A 14819-nucleotide genomic window follows, 5' to 3' on the forward strand; every position below is an offset into this window, starting at 1 on the left:
AAAGTAAGCCAGATATTGCCCCTTCCTATCATTAACAGACAGTTCTGAATCAAGACGTTTGTTCAAGTCTTCTCCTCCACTAATATTCTTTGTAAAATTCAGATAAATCATATAAATAATTATTCAAAGAAATTTTATTCATTTTATTCAGGTAACTTTAATTTCTGTTGCTTTTCTATTCAATAAATATTCAATTCATGCCTGATAAGTAGTTAAATATATGCATGAATGTACACAACTGTAATGATATGGTGCTTGATCCAAAAATTCTTTTAAAGCAACAAAGAAGGAAGACAAACATATGCAATAGTGATTACTGCTAAAATTGGTTAGAAGAGCTATAAATAGGGAACTAATGAAATGATGAAACAGTCAATCTTGGTGAAATATTTTTCTGGCTGAACATCAATAAGGATCATAAATTTGGATGTTAAATCATTTAAATGAAACAATAATACAGCCTCCTTGTAGGGAAAGATAGAAATGAATTGAAAAGTTTCAGCCTTGATTTCTGTGTAAATACATATTTTCAGGTGGTGGACTACATATGGATATAGGAAAGGAGACTGTTTTACTTCTAGCCTTGCACATTTGCACATCATTTCTTTCAGTTTGTCAGATTCTTGGTACAGATGGTATGCCAGGTGGTTTAAAAATGTGTCTAACAACAACAAAAAATTCTTAAGTCATCACTCCTCTTCTGCAGATGTTGATTTTTATTTCCATATCAGCCACCAAGATCAGTAAGTTCTCTTTCCCTTAAAATGAAAGCACATTTCATTTTTAGTTTATTTATACTCAAATGTTAATCCAAAAATGGTTTTAAGAGGTTTAAAATGATATTTAAAGACAAACATTTTGCTCACTTGGTTATATTCTGAGTCTGTGTTGGCTTCCATTGTCTGACTATTTTAGCAGTTGCCTAAATATTGATTGTGGAAGCTGGGATCTGGCTTTAGTCTCTGAACTGCAAAGGAATGCCCATTTTCTATCTTGTGTCATTAATGGCCAGAGCTCAAGACTCAAGGCTCATCGTTTAGAACAAAAGATCCAAGGAATACATAGGACATTTATAGAAACGATATTGGGGTCTATGTCAACACTGGTATCTTGCGTAGCATAGGTGGAATGTTGGTTACACATTTGAAGATAGAACTCAGAGATCCAAGGTGAGAATTACATTTGAAATTTAGACAAGCTATTGAGAAAGTAACCAGGTGCTGAGATCAGCTCAGCCATAGGTTGGCTCGAAGGGAAGGCAACGCAGAACTTTAGAAATAAAGGACAGAGAGAAAGACAAGAGAGGAGAAAAAGATGAGACCAGGAGACTCACGGCTTCTGGAACCGAGAGCCTCGACTCTAGTTTTTACCTCATATTTATTGGAAACAACCCAGCAGCTGTTTGCTATCTGAACTACAACATCATCTACAATAATAGGGAACAACTGCAACATATACAATAAGGCAACATCTACAATAGAACAGGTGAAACTCTTTTTCCCACAACTAGGCACTAGACATAACAGAAGGATTGCAGAAAGATGTTGGCAATGGATTAGTCAACAAAGTACCACATTAATCCCAATTATTTATTTTTCTTTAAATGTTACACCTATATTTATTTTTAACCCAAATACTGTCTTTTATAGAAATTAGACCCTTATATAGTAATCAAATTTAATAAATTCTTATTGAACAATAAAAATGGACTAAATCCTTTAACCATTAGAAATAGCTTATTTATTTATTTATTTTTTAGTTGGATGTTGCATAAGTTCGTTTGAAACGGACCAAGACAGAAATCCTGGTGTTTAAATGAGCTTGCAATTTAGCAGATTTGAGGAGAAATACTGTTTCTTCAACCTCAATTCATGGATACTTGCAGAAGCTTGGTTGTGAGATTCTGGGAGTAAAGAAGTGATGGTGGTGACCCCATGAATATTTGCTAATTGGGAAGATAATTCACATGCACTTTCTCCATTCCATGTTAAACATTCTAGTGGTGTATCATGGGGCTTACAGTTAAGTGGGTCTTACCTAGCAGTGATTAGCTTCCCTAGATAGGGTCTGGAAAAGTGGCAAGTGGTGAGATGAGAGGCAGGGTGGGAGGAGGGGGGATGGTGTCCAGAGAGCAATGCTACCAATTGACATAACAACTAGGCAGTGCTCCAGGTCCTCAATGGGTAAGATCTAGGTAACCTAAACACCCTGCACTGCCTGAAAGAGACCCATACAATGAAACTGTCCTGCCTAAAATGTCAATAGTGTCTTGAAGGAAAGACAATTGGTACATAAAATATGGCATAACATAAAATATAAATTACAGAATTACATCACTTACGAGGGATGTCACAGCATGTGTTAGAGATCTCTAACCCAACTTTAGTGCCTTAGGGAATTAGGGAAGGTCTTTCAAAAAAACTAGCAACAGAAGGGTGAATAAAAAGTAATCATACGAAAAGGGGTTGGAAGGGGATAGTTACAGGCTGTGCAAAAGAGAGAAGACACACTGTACAAGGGACACAAGGGAATTTGCACAACTTAGATGTAAGTGCCAGATGTGAGTGGGGAAAGATGCAGCTTGGAAAATGCAAAGACTTGTAAGCTGTATTAAGGACTCTGGATGTTATCCTGAGGAAAACAGGAAGCCACTGAAATATTTTCATACAGATAATAATATGATCATAGGTGCATTTTCAGATCCTTTGGCTTAGAGTTTAGAGAATAAATTAGATGAGCTCTCAGTGTTTTATTTTTATCTTTCCAATAAATTATTTCTACCACTGCTATATGCAAGCACCAAGAATTAGGGATGAAGAACAGAAGAGAGAAAGAGACAAGCTTTACATTAGAAATACCAATTGAATGTTCATTATAGGCGAGGCACTTTTACTTCCAGGAACAGCATCATCCAATATAAATATAAGGAAAGCCACATATGTAATTATAAATTTAGTAGTAGTCACATTAAAAAATTACAAAGAAGCTTTATGAGATATGAATATAATTAAGTATTTTTTTTCCTTCTTTTTCTTCATTAACAAGGAGGACTTGGTCATGAAATTTAATCAATCAGTGCTTCTTTATGTACCTTTCTGAACACTGGAGAAACAATTGAGTCTGATTTTTAAGATTATATGAGACAAATGTGCCTGGACAGAATTTTTTAAAGTAATTCTTCCATAATTTGTTCAGCTGCCTTTTGTCTGTTATTTTAGTTTTGAAGTTGAAATAGTTTGCTTTAAATAAAACTGCAAAGAAACAGGTGAAATTGATTTAAATATTTTATTTAACCCAGGATTTTGAAAATAGTATTATTTCTGTATGCAACCAATATAAATATTTAAGGCGATATTTGCATTCATTTTTTCATACCCAAGCTTAGAAAGGCAGTGCATATTTTTGGAATAGTCAAATTTTAAGTGCTGGTCACATGTGGATAGTGATTATCATATTGGCCAACACAGGCATGATATTAGCTGCTAGTGAAGAAAGAACAAACAAAAAAAATATGATTGTTCATTATGTGATTTAATAAAACATAGATTTTTTTCAAAGGCAGGAAAAGGAACTAAACAAAAGCAGAACCCTAATCACACCAATTAATTGAAAGGGAGAAAGAAAACATCATGACTCTTAATTTCTGTTTATGGATACCTCTATTAGGCTGACTTTTATACAATGAATTGATAATTATTCTTCTTATAAATCAAAACTGTATTACATCATTATTTTTTTACCAAAAGGTTATTGTAAAACTAAACAAAAAGTAAAAATTCATATTTATTTTGGTGCCTTGCTTGAGATCAGACAACTCTTGATGTAAATATTCAAATACAGACTTGATGTAAATGTTCAAATGTTCAAATACTGAGATAAATATAAATAAATGTGAAAAAACTATTCATGCAAAAATTAATGCTCTGGGTTACTATCAATTATTGCTATCATTTCAATTCAAAATATTATGTAATGTTTGAGAACTGGCTGTGAAAACCAGAAGAAAAGTGTAAGCTAGGTCAGTACTCTAATCCAGTGACTGGAATAGAAAGAATGACTAGCCCATAATAAATATGACTAAAATAGGCAGTCATAAACACTTCACACATGTTAGCGCTTCAATTTTTTCAACAATACTGTGAGGTGGACATTATCAATAAGGTCATTTTATAGATGAAGAAATAGCAGCTCATAGAAATCAAACAACTTGCTCAAAGACATGTATTTAGAAGGTAGAAGATCCAGGATTTGAATACACACCATCTAAGTACAGTCTTTTTTTTTCTTTTACCAACTACGGCATTGAAAGTTCACAGTTATTTGAAAGAAAGCATTATCTAGTTACAAAATGAGTTATCTTTGATATGACACATAATGATTTTAGGGTAGGGAGGTGGGAGGAATAAATATGAACTAGAGTGGTCAAGAATGGCTTCAAGGAAGAGGTAAGATTTAAATGGGTCTTGAAGAATAAATAAGATTTAAAGATGAAGAGTATGCGTAGCCAGAGTATTCTATGTATGGATGAAAAGAAGAGGAGAGAAGAGGATGGGTAGGTGATTAGTTCGCGTTTCAGTAGACATTGTAGTTACAGTTCAAAAAGAGTCAACTGAAAGGCCAGGATGAAAGAGCCACACTAGCGACTTTGGTTAATTCTTAGTGGTTCTCTCCCTTCCTTTTTGTTTTGTCCAACATAAATAGCTATTCCAAGAGGAGACTTTCCTTCAACTTATGAACCTCCTTGTAAGTGTCGAATATGGTGGCCTGGTAGTTGTACCTTTCTTGGTTCCTATCTTTTACCGCTATCTTTCCAAAGTAAAATGTATAACCGTGTGTTATCAGAAGAAAACTGAATAAATATTTAGACATACAACCTGTAAAAAAAAATCCAAAGTTTTTCTAGGAATTTTTCTTTCATGTTCCCACTCCTTTTCATCTCCTATCTCAAGACTGGATTTGATGTCTAGTTTTTGTGTTCTGGCCCACATCCTACTGTATATGACAAGATCAAAGTTTATCTCCCCAGGCAGAAAATTTCTTGTGATTAAAACTTTGTCTTACATATCTTTGAATCCGCAGTGTTCAGCACTGAAATTGGCATTTGGATGATTAAAAGTCAGGGATATAATCAAGTTCTCCATAGCCAGACTGCCATGGAGTTATGACTTATGGTTCTGAAATGTTAGTTTTCTGACCATGAACAAGTTACATACCTCAAGGGGTTTGGGAGGATTATATTAGTTAAATATAGATAAAATACTATACCTGTACTTGGGTGATGTTAAGTGCTATATAAGCATCCACTCATATTTGGGTTTTTTTGCAAACTGAATTGTTAGGGGTAAAAGGAATCCTTTCTTTTATGCTTACCTTGCCCACTTCTTATGCAGAAAGCTCTCCTCGCTAACTCTAAATGTATTCAAAATTAACTGTCATTTGTTTCTCTTGTTAAAATTCTAATTAAGTCAATAAAATAGTTACTGTTCATGTAGGTTTTAATCGCTTATATAAACCCATTATATTTCATAACTTGTAGATGTTGCCTGTGTGTTTTTTCTTTCATTAATACGAAGTTCAGGGTTCCATTACTGGAGGGATCATTGGTGTATTTCCAAATAGGAACGCCGAGAGAAATTGGATCAACCTTAGTGATAAAGTTTGTTAATGGCAGTGTTTTCTCAGATTCAAAGGAACATAGCAGTTAGAGCAGAAGCGGAGGGGAGCAGTGAGGGAGGGGGTCTCACCTTCTAGCATCACTGATAGACATTCACAGGCTCACCTGGATGCCATTTCATAATGACTGCCTCTGTGGTTTCTCCATGTCAAATCTATTTTCATACACCCCATTCCAAAGAAACTGTAACATCAAGGAAAGAGAAACATGGAACACTGTTAAGTATAAGGCCTTGTGCTTCCTTTGCTTTTACATTTCAGAATTCTTCCATACCTATGACCGATTTTAATACTTGTGGCAAACCCCTTCTTCTTTATGTAAATGTAACTTTTCTTACACTGATACTGGACCCAGCTCTAGGCTTTGTTTACCTCTGGACTATATAAGCCTGGCCTTTGTTCTCTATAGCCACATGAAGTTCTCTATTAGTGTGTGCATGATTATAGGGTGTTGGGAAATAGGCATATTCTCTCTTAGCATGTGCATGAGCATGGGGTATTGGGTCAGTTAAGGTTTTGAACTCTTTGAGATAGTGTTATATTTCAGGGACCTCCACTCCAGCACTGTGGGTAATATGTAGGTCATGTTTTACAAATTTTGATGATTAATTTTTGCTATAAAATTTTTGAGACCCTGAAAGCTTATATAACCTTTTTAAAAATATTAAATGACAAGATTTACATGAACATACAAAGAATTCTGTATTTGACATAATTATACTTAACTGCTTCCAAATAGAAGTGAATCTGTCACAGAGATTTGGAAACCCTAAAGAGTAATTTCTTAAGTGCTTTTGAATGGTATGGTGTTTTAAATGAGAATTCCTTCTTCGCAGACACATTGTCTGTCAGCACAGTTTTCTTATACTGCCAGTACTTACTGTTTTACTTTTTATGTCTTCCTTACTGGCAGTTTGGAAATGAAAGACAAAAGTCCAGAAATAAACTTATATTCAATCTGAAAATGTTGACTGTTTGATTGTCACATAGAATGGATTTACCTGATGTGAGTATATGGGATCTGGGCTTTCACGTAAGAGAATAACCCTAAGTCACAGGCTTTCTGCTTCTGTAACAATAGGATTGCAAACTGGCAAAGGTTAATAGAGGGGCACAGGGGTTGAGAATCTAAAATTGTGTATTTGTTCTGAGTGGAAACCCATTTAATTTCCATTCCCTAATCCATGTTTTGTTTGTTTGAAATTGTACAGAAAGAATAAAAAGTTACAGGGCTGGGAGCTGTTGCCACTGGTTGGTGAACTTGAACTGTTCAATTGTCTTACTGGATCTCAGTATCCTCATCTGTAGTGTGAGGATAAGAGTATGAATCCTCAGTTCTCTCCTCAACTGCATAGCACACCACTATGACCCCTCCCTTGCATGCATTCTCGGAAGTGATGCTGTGCTTTTCTCAGTTCCTCATATCAAGAGTTACTTGATGTCGCTTAATCCTAAATTTAGTGATGCTAACTTTAATCACTTGGTTAAGGTGATGTCTACCAGGAATCTGCACTATAAAGTTAACATATTCTTTTCTAAACTAATTGTAATTTTGTTTAGGGATAAATTGAAAACAATTTAATACCACATTTCTCACCACTATTTTTAGATCCAATGATGACCTTCTAACTCATTCATCCCTTCTATATCTAAAAGAGATTTTTCTTCTTCCTATTCATTTATTTGTATTAATATGATTTCATGGAATCTTATTTTACTCATTAACATAACATTATTTTAATGTTCAAACTGATCCGTATATTTTTGATATGTCCTCATCATCCCTTGAACATTTCCTTACTTTCTGGAGTAACGGGGTGTTTCAGGCACATCTAGTACTTTCACTGCCTTGGCATTGGAATCAGTCTTTTCTTCAAGGAGTCCTCTTACCTCTTAATGGAGAATGGTATTCAGAAACCAAGATCTTGGTGCTAGTAGAATGCTTGCTACTAGTGTATCATTGCTTCTCAGCCTTCTCTGGCCAAAAGATTTCATGATGAATTAGTATTTCTGCCCCGAGGCAGAACACAGGCTTAATCATGGACTCACATAATAGTTTTCCATTTTCTCAAGGAACACAAGCCTGTATTTCATGTTATGCCAGGAAACAGATGCCTTATACATTTTGTGCAATTTTACTGTTGAATTCTATGGAAGGACAAGCTTGCATTAGTTATTCTGTCATGGTCCTGTAGTAGGTTTTTGTTTTATTTTTTAGCAGTTGAGAAACTTTGGGAGAAATGAATTTTTAAAAATGTGTTCTAATTCAGGTCATCTTATAGGAAAGAAAGCAAATAAAGTTGACCTTAATTAGAGCAATATTCTATAGGCATATAAACTTTATCTGAAATAAAAGTCACTTATGGAAGATGCACTGAAGCCCTGAAAAATGCCACATGTTGTGAGTTCTACCATGTACAAGAACTGGCCTCTGAAGGATGCAAAGTAAACATGGACGCCTCTATCCTGATCAACTTGATCTTTTTATTCTGATTTAACTCTGCAAAGTCTTATACTCTCCAACTATGATCAGAAAAATGATGTGCATGGAGAAGAATGGATATTTTTCCACTTCGTATCCTTCCATTTATTCGCCTTCATAAATGAATCAGAATTAGAAGATATACCTTTATATGGTACCTTAAAACTAGAGAGGAAGGTTCTGATGGTAAACATATTTTGTCATGCAAATGAAACTCTTTCCCTCAAAAAAGGAATACCACCAAATGATAAATATTATAAAATTATGGCGTTTCTTTTCAAAGATACTGGCAAGTTATATTATTTTACTTACCAGTCACCTAGCTAAGGTGAATTAGTCAAGTTGATATATGTCATTTGATTAAGGTAAGAGGGATTGATTAATCTATCTACCTATTATTTCATCAATAAATAGGTTAACAGCTGAGAACAAAGTTCTCCCTATAAATCTTAGTTATGCTGTTATTACAACATTAATTTAATTTCATAATATAATTTGCTTAATACTATAATATAATAAGAGTGATTCATTGCTAATATTTCATTATATCTTTATTGGCCTAATAAGAAAACTTGCAGCCCAGGCACAGTTTAAGGAAAAATTATGTGGAAAAATGAAAACCTTGTACAACAATGATTTATGCTTTCAGTGTGCATTGACTCTAGTTGTAGCTATTAATTCTGTTATTCATTCATTGTTCAATCTTTAGTTTATAGATGGAATTTGCAACAGGACTGGGAATACATCAACATATCGTACCACTTTAAAAGAAAACTGGGAGGTGCAGTTATATTTATTCAGTAAGTATTTATTGATGACATGATGAAGAACATTGTTTTAAATATATTGGAAAGTACATAAATATATGAGACATTCTTTTGGACCTTATAATTAAATTGAAAAGTCAAGTTATACCTTTGCAAAGTATGACAAAGTACTTTAAAATATATTATTCTTCATTCTGCTTGCTGAGTATTCTTAATAAAACCTGTATTTTATATTGAAAAATTAATAATCAGCAAAAACAAGCAAACACACAAATGCTGTAAGAATTTAAATGGCTTGTCCAAAGCCATATGGTTAATTTGTATATAGCTGAATGCTAACTCACATCTTCAGACTTTAAAAACCACACATTCTACCCCTAGCTGGCAGATAGCAAAATATTATATGATTATAGCAGATAAGTGTGGGATCAGTGGGTGTCATTGGTACTTTCTGTAAATTGTCCTTACAGAGATGAAGAATTTATGGATTTCATAGAGAATGTAGAAGGGAGAATGAGAAGATCTTTGGGAAAAGGGAAAAATGATGGGCACAAAAACAGATGCAGGATCATTTCTCCCTCCTGCAATCATGAATACACCAATGAGAAGAAAAGAGGAGTAACACTAAAAAGGTCAGAAATCCAAGAATTGTCAGCTCGTGGAATTTTCATTTCTGATAATGGTCTTGTCAATAATTAATGATTAGTCCTTCATTTTTAAATAACAACAAAAGGAAATGTATTTAAGCCAAGAGGGCACATTTTAAATACATATACCACTACTGAATTTTAGGAGAGGGAAGAGATTTTGTTTGTACTGATCCAACTCTTAAATAAATTAGCTGTTTCCTTTGTCCAAAATTTTTCAGTTTCATGAGTATTTAATATATTTTCAATCTGACCATGTTTTAGTTTCCTAGGTTTCTTAAAGCAGATACCATGAAATGGGTTGGCTTAAACAATGGGAATTTATTAGCTTACAGTTAAAGTCTGGGAAATGTCCAAATCAAGACATCGCCATGGTGATGCTTTCTTCCTGAAGACTAGCTGTTGGCACTCCTTGGCTCCTCTGCCACATGACAAGGCACATGGTAGTGTCTGCTGCCATGTTTAAGTATGGCAGTCTATTTATAAAGGACTCTAGTAGCAGGATTAAGATCCATCTTTAATGAGGTGGGTCATACCTTAACTGAAGTAGCCTCATCAAAAAGTTCTACTTACAATGGGTGCATACCCACAGGAATGGATTGAATTTAAGAACATGTTTTTCTGGGGAAATGTACAGCTTAAAACCACCACACTCCACACTCTGGATCTCAAAAAGACATGCTCTTTCCATAATGTAAATACATTCATTCCATTACAATATGCCAAAAGCCTTAAATAATTTCAGTAACAACATTAAGTACAAAGTATCATCAAGATCATTTATAGGTATAGTCTGTCCTGGAGCACAATCCCTTCCATCCGTAAACCTGTGAAACATGAGGACAAGTTATCTGCTTTTAATATACAAAGGAAGGACAGGCATAGAATAACACAGTCCCATTTCAGAAAGGAGAAAATGGAAGGAAAATAAGGGTCACAGATTCTGAACAATCCCAAAACCCTGGTGGGTACACCCCATTAGGTTTCAAGGTCTTGTCATCTATGGAATGATGTTTTATCCTCCTGATGGAGTGGCAGTCTCACCCTTTTCAAGGGCTTGCACAGAAACCATGCTTTCCCTGCTCACTGGGGTAGTTTCCACCTTCTTCAAGCATGGGGATAGCAGCGAGACCCTCCACAATCCCTGGGGTATCTGAGAAAACAGGGGTGGTAGCACTTTTCTTGCATAGTGGGTGGAAGGCCTATGCTTTCTAAGTGCCAGGCAGACTCACCCTTTCTACATACATGAGTGGGCCCACTCTCTTGGCCTGAAAATATGTCTATAGTCCAGACCTCAGCTTCCATAGTCCTACCCTTAAAGTGACTTTTCCTTCAATCTGTCCACTTTGTCTCTTTTGGTCCAGGCTGGCAGTGGTCCCATTCATACAGATCTCACAAGAAAACCTTTGCATGTAGCTCATGGGTTCAAACCATCAGACAGTAGAACTTTCCACAGATCCTTCCTGGATAACTGCCCCTCCAATCCTGTCATGCACTGAAATGGCTGACTGGATCCTCACATGGAGCACTATTCTCTGGGAACTTGCTTTCTGGAAGCTCAGAATTTTCCAGACCATCAATTTCTGCTTTCATTGTGCCCAAGAATTCAGTTGTCAACTTATCCCTTTCCTCTCTCATTTTACTATAAGCTGCAAGGAGAAACAGGCTGCACTTTCCACACTTAGCTTGGAAATCTCAGATAAGTATTCTTCCAATTCTGTCCTCCATCCGATATCAGAACTCAATTTTGCCAAGTTCTCTGTCACTTTAAAACAAGGATTGCCTTTCTTTCAGTTTCCAATAACACATTAATCATTTCTGTCTATGGTTTTATCAGAAGAACATTTAACGTCTATATTTCTACCAACAGTCTCTTCAAAGCAATTTAAGACTTTTCTATCAAAGAGTTTACAATTCCTCCAGTCTCTACTTGTTAACCAATTCCAAAGCCATTTCTACCTCTTAGTATTTGCAATAGCAGCACCCCACTCCCAGTACCAAAATCTGTTTTATTTTCCTAGTATGCTTAAAGTGATACCATGAAATGGGTTACCTAAAACAATGGAAAATTATTAGTTTATAGAGTCTGGAAATGTCCAAATTAAGAGAGTGATGCTTTCTTTCCAAAGACTAGCTGTGGGCAATCCTTGGTTTCTTTTCCACATGGCGGCACCTGCTGGTTTCTCCCTTCTCTTCCAAGTTTCTTTATTTTCAGCTTCATGCTTCCTTGACTTTCATTTTTTTTTATATAAAGAACTCCAATAATAGGATTAAGATCTATTCTGAATGATTTGGGTCACACCTTAGCTAGAATAACCTCATTAATAGGTGCTGCTTACAATGGGTCCACATCTGCAGGAATGGATTAAATTTAAGAACGTGTTTTTCCAGGGTACATACAACTTGAAACCATGAAAGACCAGCACTATGTTATTTTCTTTGTGAATTATAAAAACAAATTAGGACAACAAATTCCAAATAATAATTAGAGATCAATGCCAAATAGCACATAGTAAAGTATCAACTTGAATTCTAAAAAGTGAAAACATGTTTGATGCAATTATGCAAAGCATCACTCCCTTAGGAAAGGGGGTGGGGGCGGGGGGAAATGGATGCTGGTTTGATTCCCTTGAAGAAAAAAATGTTATGAGGGACACAAATTTCATATGGAACTTGAGCAATATAATCTCTAATGTAATTCCATGTAATACAGTAATTTGGATGGCAAAATTTCATCTGTCTGATTAAGCAATTCAACTCTGCATGTCCCCCAAAATATACATATTCACTACTTATTTGGAATCTGCTCTAAAGAAAAAAAAAATCTGTTGGTGTGGTTTTACATAGAGAGAGCAAAACTTGCTGTAGTTTCCATTACTCATTGTCTTAATAAAAGAGCCAGCTGAGCTTCTGAGATGACAGAAGTATAAGGGTAATCAAGTCCACTCTTTCCCCCATGATAGATCTGAGATTGTTAGGTATGTGGTAAACAGGGATCTGTGTGGCATCTTAAATGGCTTCCGATTCCCTTGACAACAGGATTAGTGATGGGAGACATGCATTATCATGGAGAAGGGAAAGAAGATAGTTGTATTCATGTGTGTCCCATGTTTGGGGCTGTGGGATAAATTTGGAGAAATAATTGAATCTGTGCATAACTGGGAAAGGGAATCAAAAAAGAGAGAAAGAAACATTACTTTACCTCTCAGGAAAATGAAGTATGAGACTTAATCGGTCTCTAAGTTTCCTTTTGGCTTAAGAACTCTGTGATTCCATAAATTCCCTGATATGTGTTTGTCTGAAACCGGCGGGGGCGAGTCCAGGAACCTGTGGGAAGAAGCGGGGGTAGGGGCAGGGGACGAGAAAGAATGGAGATAAGACAGGATTCTGATCAAGTCTCATTTATTAGGGGTAGGGTAGGGGTATTTATAACTAGGAGGGAAGAAGGTAGTACATACTGACGACAGCGCATGTGTTGGTAAATGATTAAGTAACTAGATTGTCGGTTTTCGCGCCACACGCATGCGCAGATGGTTGTTGGGCAACGTGGCGAAAAAACTTTCGCGCGCTTTAGGGAGTGCACAATCGGAGCCCGGGGGAGTGGCGTAAAGAGATATAGAAACTTAACTTACTTCAGTGAGGATGGGGGAATAGAAACCTAACTGGGTTGGGGGAATAGAAACCTAACTGGGTTAGTATCTAAGATGGCGTTTGGTAACAAGATGGCCGATACAATACTAGTGCCAGAGGCAGCTTCCCACATGTGTTTATGTGTATGTTTGTGTGTGTGCAAAATGATGGTCATGGATGGAAAGGGGCTGAGAAATGAACAACCCCTATGATAAAAAGATCGATAGTCTAATCTTTGCATAATGCATTTTCCCATTAACAGAAGTAAGAAAATGAAGAGAAATAATATTACTCTCTTAGCAGCCTGGTATAAGAGAATGTGCACGTCCTTTGGGTTTAAAATACCTGTGGTCAAATTTTGACTTTGTCATCTAAAGTTGTGTGTCCTTGAGCAGGTTTCTTAAACTCCCTGAGGCTAAATTTTCTCATGTAAAAGCTAATGACACTGAGTTTATAAAGCAATTGTGAGAATTACTTGAGATACTACATGTCATGTTCTTATTCTAATGCTTAACTAATTGTAGGTGTCAAAGGATGAGACCACCCCTCTATATCTGAACTAAAAGGATAAAGCTGAATTTACTGCTTGCTGTCGTAAGGGGGAGTTTCATCAAATATAACAGAAGAGAGAATACTTCTCAAAGGACAGGTTAATATTTCCGAGAAAAGCTAGAACCTCTATAAAACACATTATTTTAAAGGTAAATACTTAATGTTATTTATAGTAAGTATACACACAATAAATGAGTCTTAATTTCCTTACCATTTGTGCTTGAATTCTACTCCTAGAATGTATACATTTTGTACATACTCTGCATGTGCAATAAAATAGCTGCAAAGATGAGACAAGCAAGTTGAAGAATGTAAACCAGGTGACATTGATGTGGGCTATGGGTGGAAGGCTCTTTGTCTCTTCAGAAATAACTAAGCTGTTTGACTTGGGTCTCTTCAGAAATAACTAAGTTGTTTGACTTGTGGGTGTGGAACGGTAAGAGGCTGCAGTCCTGCCCTTAGGGACGGTGACAGCAGGCTCCAGTCCCAGGAAATGTTTAACAAAGCAAGGGCTATAAACTTTAAGTATTTAGGGGAAATGCAAAAACCAAGGCCTATCTAGAATGTCTGGAGTCCTTGCTAAAAGCTTACCTAAGATGTGGAAGAGATATATGCTAATTGAAGCCTATTGAGAACTGAAACAAAGGGACCATTTGGCCTTTCCTCTCTGTATAAAAGACCTTTGAAAATCTTGTTCGGGGCTCGGGATTCAAACAGAAAGCTCCCGAGTCCGGCCGGCCGTCAATAAACCATTTTTCCTTCTCAAAATCATTCCTGAGTCCTGGCCTCTCTATACTCAAATAATTGAACTTCTCTTAAATTCCACAACATTAATGGCGACCACGAAGGGACAATAAATGAAGGCCAGAGACGGTAGCATTTTGCTGCCCCTTCCAAATCCCCGAGGAAGCCGGGAGGACTCGGGTGAACCCCAAATCTGGGCGCCCCTGGATTAAATTTAATCCAGAAAAGATGTGGGCTCCACCAGAATCTTCCCGACAAAATCAAGGGGCAATGGAAGGTCTGAAGAGAAAGATTCTGGGAACGAAAAAGAGCTCTGAACAGGGA

General features: G+C 36.2%; 1 long non-coding RNA gene across 1 annotated transcript in view; it reads left to right on the top strand.

Moving 5' to 3' along the window:
- Window positions 1–14819, top strand: part of LOC131273683 (uncharacterized) — a 314969-nt gene that overhangs the window by 183001 nt on the left and 117149 nt on the right. Inside the window, exons 2-3 of the long non-coding RNA XR_009180962.2 lie at window positions 8865–8955; window positions 9393–9554. This is a non-coding gene — a long non-coding RNA (uncharacterized lncRNA). The remainder of the gene's footprint in view (window positions 1–8864; window positions 8956–9392; window positions 9555–14819) is intronic.

Source organism: Dasypus novemcinctus, chromosome 16 (genome assembly GCF_030445035.2).
Source record: "Dasypus novemcinctus isolate mDasNov1 chromosome 16, mDasNov1.1.hap2, whole genome shotgun sequence".
NCBI lineage: Eukaryota > Metazoa > Chordata > Mammalia > Cingulata > Dasypodidae > Dasypus > Dasypus novemcinctus.